This window comes from Physeter macrocephalus, chromosome 17 (genome assembly GCF_002837175.3).
Source record: "Physeter macrocephalus isolate SW-GA chromosome 17, ASM283717v5, whole genome shotgun sequence".
Taxonomy (NCBI): Eukaryota; Metazoa; Chordata; class Mammalia; order Artiodactyla; family Physeteridae; genus Physeter; species Physeter macrocephalus.
Window position 1 is genome coordinate 30688498 of NC_041230.1, and position 8641 is coordinate 30697138.

The 8641-nt window shown below is 40.5% G+C and overlaps 1 long non-coding RNA gene across 1 annotated transcript in view; it reads left to right on the top strand.

Moving 5' to 3' along the window:
• The window catches only part of LOC114484016 (uncharacterized), a 739540-nt gene that overhangs the window by 400134 nt on the left and 330765 nt on the right, over positions 1-8641 (top strand). The window contains exon 7 of the long non-coding RNA XR_008615544.1: positions 1628-1691. This is a non-coding gene — a long non-coding RNA (uncharacterized lncRNA). The remainder of the gene's footprint in view (positions 1-1627; positions 1692-8641) is intronic.

Sequence of the window (8641 nt, forward strand, 5' to 3'; positions counted from 1 at the left end):
TTCCAATAACTTTCGTAATGGTTGGTTATTAAAGGATGTTAAACAGGTTTTGTCTATTTGTTTTTAGCGGTTTTCAAAGAGTGGTCTAGGGAAGGTTGGGGTTCCCTGAGACCTTTTCAGGAGGTCAGTGAGGTCCCTCTCTCTTCAACTGCCTACCTCTGTGAGGTCAGATGTTCTTCATTTACTTCAACCAGAATGACTTACACAATGGACTGAATGCAGAAACAGATATGAGAATCCAAACATCTTCTATTAAATGAGACATTAAAGAGATTTGAAAAAATGTAAAACAATACCACATCTCTCACTCTTCTTTTTAAATAAAGATTGTTATTTAAGTTAACATGTAATGGGTTTATTATTTTTAAATGAATCAATAAATTAAATTTTTTTAAGCTCTATTTTATTTTTAATACATTAAATATTAACAGATATAACCCCCACAAACAAAACCTCATTAGAGTCCTCATTTATTTTTAAGAATGTAGAATTTTCATGAGACCAAAAAAAAAAAAAATTTGAAAACCACAATCCCAGAGGGAAGTCTGGTGTGATGGGTTTTCCATAATTATTTAAACAATAACAACAAGCAACCACACTTTTGTGTGAACCAATAGTTCCAAAATAATGTCATCACCTTGACAGGGCAGGGGTCATGGAATAATGAGAGTAAATAATTGCAGGGTTTTATTCATCCGTCTTTTTTGTCTTCTCTGGATAATTTCAAATGACTCATCTTTGAGTTCACAGACTCTTAAGCTTGATCAAGCTTGCTGCTTCTGCTCTCTACTCCACTTTTTATTTCATTGTATTCTTTAGTTCCAGAATTTATTTGGTTCTTTTCTATGATTTCTACTGAAGGAGCAGTCACCTTCTCTATTCTTTGACGACTGGCTTCGGGAGAAAAATAGTTTCACCAGGCTGGCTAAGGATTCTGAGGCTCTCTATGGAATCACCCCCTCTACATCTCTTGTTCCCTCGTGGGAGTGAATTACTAAAATTGTGTGCCTTCTCTCAATTCTGTAAAGCCAGGCCAGATGCTTGAGAGCCTCGCATTTGTTTTCCCTGGGGGTGGTGCCCTCACTGTGCCTTCTTCCAGTCCTGCAGTCAGGTTGACTTTATGCACGTGCTCACAAGCCATCTGCAAAAACTTGCATTCATAATCCACCAGCGCATGCTTAGGGAGCCAGCCGTGGGGGTGGTGGGGGAGAGGATTCGGGCGAGTGAGGCACACAGAGCTTCAAGGGCATCCATGGGCCAGCCGGGGGGACCTGTAAGCAAGGTGTCCCAAGTGGCTTATGGGGCATCTTCCCGATGGAGTTTGTGTCGTAGGACTCAAAGTCCTTTGAGCTCTGTGTCTTGGTTACTATGCTCCTAGTTTCTCTCAGTCCCTTGGTGGGGCTGATCACCTTAGTGTTCTGGTTTGGGTGAGAAAGAAGGGTGCCTCTTGGGCAGTATCTCACGTAGCCAGGGAAGCAAGGCACTCATTACACCATTACTTTCCCATGTAGGAGAAATTGTTGGGGGCCAAGAAATTGCTCTTGGCGCTGAGATGTGCCCCCCTGGGGGAGGACTGATATGGGCAAATCGAAACTGTTCTCACTTTCTTCAATGCATTTATTTTCAGGGTTTTTTTTTTGCTCCAGTGGTGTGCTGAAACTTCTCCGCTGGACTCCTTGACTCCTACAAAGGTAGGGGTGGATGTGAAAATCAATGTTCTATTTGAGGATGATGGTTTAAAAAAAAAAAACAAAAACTCCCGTCGTCTTGTGGATGTCAATCCTTGGGCTTTATATTTTGAATAAGCATTCTCAGTTGCTGGTTAGGACAAAGCAAGTGGGGGAAACTTGTAGATGGAAAGAATGTTCTGGATAATTTCTCAAATTGGTCCTAGAACCTATAGAGACTTTTCATACAGTGAACAAATTGGATTGAGTGGAAGGGTCAGGTTTCTAATAGGGTTTAGTGGATCAGATTGAGTTGAGAAAGCAGAGATTTTATGGATATTTGCTTGAAAATGGTGGAAAGTGTGTGGAAGGCCCAAAATGGCTTGAGGAAAAAAAAAAAGGTTGTGCAGGTGAATTTCAACTAATACACGCTTGTTTATAAATGGATGTTGGGCAGAAGTATCAGGGGCATGAAAATGTCCATGAAATTGAAGTGGGATTGTAAATGGAGATTGGGAAGATGTGTAAGTCCTGGCCTATCAAAAGTCCACCTGTTCTGTAGATGGGCAGCATCACCGGAAGTCATTACTCCTTTCCCTTTGATAGATGAATGAAAGTGTTTGCTTTTTTGTGTTATGATGTGTACTGCTATGATGATGAGAGTGTAGCTATGGAGAGGAGAAACCAGAGGGCGCTAGCTGTAGTGGTGGTACGGTTTGGACAGCAGAGAGAGGATGGTTATTGCAAAGTGGAGAAAGGCAGATGGATGAAAGTTTTAAAAGTTTTGCAGAGCCTTACTTCCTGTGAGGTAGGTTTGAGATACTGCTTTTAGCCCTTCTCTCTCCAAGCTGCTGGCATATATTGGGCCATCACATGTCCACTTAGTTGCTGTAAATAGACCCTATCTGTCCTTAGCTCATCACTGTGATGGCCTTAGGGAAAATGTGCCACTAGAGGGTGTAGGAGAGCATGTGTCGTCACAGAATTAAGTTCTATATATCACATTAGTACAAGGGCAGATCTATAAGAACACCAACTTTATGCAAAGGCAGCATGAGTATTCAAACATCTTGTCTTTAAAGCGGTGTGACTTTTGCTGTCAATGAACAAGGCTAAATGATATACAGCTCACAGGCTGTTCCTCTTTCTTTGTGATGAAAAGGACTGCAAAATAAGATTTTAAGTATTTACAATCATCTAATAAAATGCTTCATGAGTATTTATGAGGTACTTCCTTAACTAGATAAATTACAATATTAATCAAAATCAAGACTACTACTTGGAGCTCTTCCAAGAACCCAGATCATAGACAGAGCTTTTCAGGTATTTCTCAATTCATTAATTCTCAGTTAAGTTGTTTATCTCATTCTTTCTACATGTACAAGAATGCTGCTATTTGACGGGAAGTCAAACAATTCCAATATGAATTACTGTTTACTGGTTTATTAGCTAAATCATGACGACTTAAGATATTGTTAATATTAAATACAATTCCTTCTAAGTGAATATGCATGAATGCAATTTTATTATGTTATGATTTCCTCTCTGTTCTGTGATTGAGACCCTGTAGGAAGCAAATTCATACATCAGAGTTAATTCTTTGCACATTCTCTTTTCTCATTCTCTTCCCCTTTACCAACCGTCCCTTTCTCAGTAGGGTAGGGATTGAGGCATAGTGTTCTATGGAACGGAGACAGACCATGGTGGAATTTAATGAGTCAGGGACTTACAAACATAAAGGCATCTTTATCTTAGAATCATCTGTATTAGACCCTGAAAGAATCTCACTAATGATCTAGGTTGTTTTAACGTTTTGAAGCCCAGTCTGATAACATGTAGAATGAGTTAATATTCCACAAGTGTTTTGAGACAGAGTGCAATAATTACTTTATGAAGGAATTTTTATTTTGTTTTGTTTTAACCCTAAGTTATTTGTTTCAGCAAAGTTGGTTTGAGTCTAATGGAATCTCAAACAATATTTATAATTGACCCTCAAATTTTAGATTGTCCCACTCCAAAAGCACTGTTAAAGCTCACAAGGGTAGAGAAAAAAGTAAAAAAAAAAAAAAAAAAAAAGAAAAAGTTAAACAATATGACCTGCCATGATAAGAATTCTGTTCTAAAAAGGCTAGTGACAGCATGGAACTTTACCTGAGCTCTGTTCTCCTGGAAAACAGGAACAGTCAAGAAATCTCCGCCATCCTTTTTGTGTTTCTGGAAATTGTTTATTGCAGAGATCCACTCTTACCCATATGATGTAAACAAGAAGTTATCTTCAAATTTTATGTATCTATAACAAGGCTAGATATAGACCCTTTAAATTCCCATCCTTTGTCTTATAAATGATTAGTTGAAGTTAAATGGTCCCCACTTAAATGGTCCTTGATCAACTGTCCAGTCATGCAACACACTCATCACTCCCTCACATCCAATTCTTTCTAGTCTTCTTGTCTTAAAAGAGTACCCAGCATTTGTTTTAATCAAGTATGGTGAGACACACAGACATGTAACTTACTGTCATTGCAAGAAGTATTTTATACTTACAGCTCCTTAGAAACAGGAAATAAAAAGCATGATATGCCATGCAGGGCCATGAAGAGAAGCCCCAGGGTCAATCAGGAGGCAGAGAGAGTGAATGAACAAGAGACTTTATAGTGATTTCTGCAAGAAGGAATGGGTGGAGTAGGTAAACAGGTTTAGAGTTGGCTAGTATAAATAATTTCAGCATGCTCTGGGGCATGGAGGCTGTTCTTAGTTGTCTGGTACTTGGCGCTGGGGTAAGTGACCCAGAGTATAAGTCCTATGAGGGGAGCCTGATAAAGGACGTGGTTGGGACATGGGTTTATTGACCTACAGCCAATAAACTGCCAGATATTTCTCCAGCAAAGTTGGGTTTATTGGGGATCAACAGAGAATTGCTATTTGTGTCTGCAACCATGGTGAGCCACGTGCAAGTCCCTGCATGGCAAGGGAAGGATAGCTCTTTTACAGAGGGAAAAAGCAAGTTGGGAGGGTTATAGTAAACAAAGAGTCCATGTTTTTTTTTATTGGCTGAATCCTTGCTGGGAAGGAAGAGGGATCTTTCTTCTCCTCCTTGGGGTCTGCTATTGTTGCAGGGCATGAGATCTCCCCCTTCTGGTCCCCTGACTATATTTGGTTGAGGTTTCTGTTTATTAATTTTTTTTTTACATTTACCCCTTTTGATCAAGACCTTTCCCTGAAAGCACTGTTGATCAAGAGTCAGATTTTCTAGTTTCAGCAGCTCTGTCCCTCAGTGCCAGGAAGGACCTTTCCTAAGTGTAGTGTCTCACATCAGAGAAAAAGTACACAGATTGTAAACCTATTGAGGTCACATTTGAATAAAAGAGGGGGTAGGAGGGAGAACTCTTGGGCACTTTTTATCTGAAGTCCATATGTTATCAAGGTCATAGGCATTGGAAGTTATCTAAAGTGTTATGTCATCATCAAAGGTTTGGCAACAAACTTCCAACATGCCTGGTCTGGATATCTTGGGAAAGCTGTCTCATCAGATATCAGCTGCTTCAATTCCAGGAAATCTTAATTTTCAGGTCACTAGGTGATTTGCAGATCCAGTCAGGGTTCTATGCTTTCTTCAGGTGTGTCACATGGATCCAAGAGTCTATTCTTTGAAGTTTGGTGGCATAAGGATTGGTTAGCAGTACCTGATAGGGGCCTCTCCAGTAAGGCTGAGGAGAGTTCTTCTGGAGGTGTCCTTTCCTCCAGGTTTACAAGATATGATGCTTAAGGTCTTTGTCCCCCAAGAGCATGCTGTGAAAAGATTGCTCCACCAAAACATGGTTATTTTTAATAGAAGCAATTAGGCCTTTGCAATATTGGAATATCTCTCCTTTTGTCAGTTGTGGTGAAAAGAAGCAGGAGCCAAATGCATTAGGTGTCCTGTGACGATCTCGAAGGGTGAGAGGAGAGTTGGATTTCCAAAAGGAATGGATCTGAGATTTAGAAGGAACAACAGAAATGCTTTTGGTCAAGGTACTTGGAGGACCTCTACAAATCTTGCCAATTGACTCTTAATAATGCTGTTAGTGCATTCAACTAAACCAGAGGATTGAGGGTGTAAACACAGTATGAGTGTTGTAAAACTGGCCAAACAACACAAACTTGTTGAAACACCTGGCCAGTAAAATGGGTTCCTCAATAACTTTGAAGTTTGAGAGGAGTTCCCCAGGTAGGGATAATCTTTTCCAAAAGGACCTTAGCCACAAAAGAGGCAGTAGCCTATCTGCAAAGAAAGGCTTCTTGAGCCCAGTTTGAAAACATATGAACTGTGACTATAACATATTTATCCATTAGATGGAGGAGGAAGTTGTATGACATTCACTTACCAGAACTCAAATGGTCAGTTAGGCTGTTTGAAGTATTTGGGAGCATATGAAGAGGCTTCCCTGGGTTGTACTTCAGACAAGTGGGACAAGTGAGGTAGGCATTTTTTGTAGGTTTGCTAATTTTTCCCCACTAATATTAACTCATGAATGAGTTATTAGACCATGGTTTCATGCATGTACATTTTTGTCAGTAGACCATGGTTTCATGCATGTACAGTGGCAAGGAGTGGGAATTTTAGAATCTCCAGTAAGACTGATTTATTTGGTCCAAACGAGAGCTTTCTCTTTTTATCAAACCAACAGTTGTTGAATTTCCAATCTTGTTTTTCCTTTTCTGAGGCCAATTGTTGGGCTTCTCTAGCTGGTTTTTCTAAATTATCATTTGGGGAAATATCCCTTTGGACCATGACAGAGGTTTGGCTGCTGTTGATCCCTTGAAGGGCAGCATTCCTCGTGGAAATACCAGCAACATGATCTCTCTAAGCTTCCAGAGAGTCAAGTTGAGAATGCCCCGTAATCTTAATAATAACTCCAGTGGCAGGTGAAAGTATTGCATACTATAATTGCTAAACATAGGGGCCATTTAAATTTTTATTTCTGCTGAAGGTAAGAAAATCATGTTGCTCCCACAACATCCCCAGATCATGAGCTACTTCAAAAGCACGTATACTAACAATATAAATATTGGCAGTTTAGCATACCCAGCACAATATTTGCCATTGCCACATTTTAAATAAGAAATATCAGAGAACCATGAGAAGTCAGTGTTATCCAGAGGACTTTCTTGTAGATACCAGGTGGAGTCAGGATGTGGTCTGTCAGTGTTAAGTAGTCGTGAGGGCCTTTGTTGTTGATGGAGGAAAGAGTAGTAGGGTTAAGGTTACTACGGTGTAAAAGAGTTATGTGAGGACCAGTTAACCAAGGGACTGCATAGTAGGTGAGGCGGCCGGAGAAATGTTGAGTGTGTTGAGAATTCAGAAGATCTTCTACTGTATGAGGGACACAGCTGGTTAAAGGGGATCCCATGATCACTTTCTTGGTGGCCTTAACCAAAAGGGCAGTGGTTAAGGGCATGGTATCCCCATGCCACAGGGTCCAGTTGCTGGCTATGAGTTGATGGTGGTTTCTGTGTTTGGGGTGAATACCCCAAGAGCATTCCCTTCCTTTTTGTATATAAACGGGGAAGAATGGGATCTGATCATTGGGCTGCCCAAGGGCAGGTGGGTTCATCAAACTCTCCTTTGAGGCCTTAAAAGCTGTGTCCTTCAGTTCTTCCCATAAAATTGGGTTGGGATTGTTATTGATGAGTAAAACATACAGAGGTTTGGCTGTAAGAGAGAAATTTGGGATCCAGTTTTCAGTAATGACCAATTAGCCCAAGAAAACCTCGCAGTTGGTGCTTAGTTTTGGGTTTGGGGAAACTTAGGACACCATGAAGCTTATCTGGATCTAGGAGTAGGCCTTGTTCTGGTTTCAGATGTCCTAAATATTGAATCTGGGTTTGGGCAAACTTCAGTTTTTCTTTGGCAACCTTTATGTCCCTCTAAGGCTAAAAGCTTTAGCAAGTGGGTACTGTCTTCCCGTGAGAAGGCTTGAGAAGGAGAGCAAAGAAGCAAATCATCCACGTATTGCAGCAAAATAGAACCTCTAGGGAACTTTATAGCATCCAGCTCAGCCTTTAGGATTTACAAGAAATAAGAAGGACTCTCACTAAAACCCTGAGGCTTTCCTATCCAGGTGAATTATTTTTCTTCCCAAGTGAAAGCAAAAAGATATTGGGTAGCTTCGTCAACTGAAATACTAAAGAATGTACTGCATAAATCAATTACAGTAAAGAATTTACTTTTGGTGGGAATGGATGTTAGTAACTTGTGAGGGTTAGGAACCAACAGTGTGTCATGGGAGAACAATGTTGTTTATTGCTCAGAGGTCCTGGACAAACCTCCATCCTTTGCCCTTAGGTTTTCTCACTGGTAAAATACGAATGTTACAGGGACTTGTATAACAGGTGGTGAGGCCTTGAGTCTTGTAATCTATTATGGGTTTTATGCCATAAAGAGCTTTCTTGACTTATAGGGTACTGATTAATTGTGGGAAGAGGTGAGGGGTCTATTTGAATCTTGATGGGAGACGTGCTGTGAATTTTGCCAATATCGGTTGTAGATTTTACTCATAAGGAAGGTGATAGCTGATTCAGTAGGGACACATGATAGCTTTTCAAGAATCAGCTCTAGTACTGTCAGAGATGAAACAAATGAAAGATATCAAAGGGACATTTATTCACCTGGCTGGTTACTTTGACTACTATCAAATTCTAGAATTATTTTCACCTTTCATAATTCTCTAAGTCTCAGCCTAATAAATGGGTAGGAGCATAGGAACTAAGGAGAAAAGGGTGTGTATCTATCAAAGGGTCTAGAAAGAAGGGAAAACATTCAGAGGCAGGAACCTCTTGAGGTCCATTAGAGAGCCCCACTATTTGAGCTGTTTTGGTACTCTGAGGCAGGGGCTGCTGTATAGTAGTGGGGTCAGGCACTGCAAGCATGACTCCAGGTCCATTAGGACTGGAAGAGATTCATCCCCTCTCTGGAGAAATGTTCCTCCGAGCTG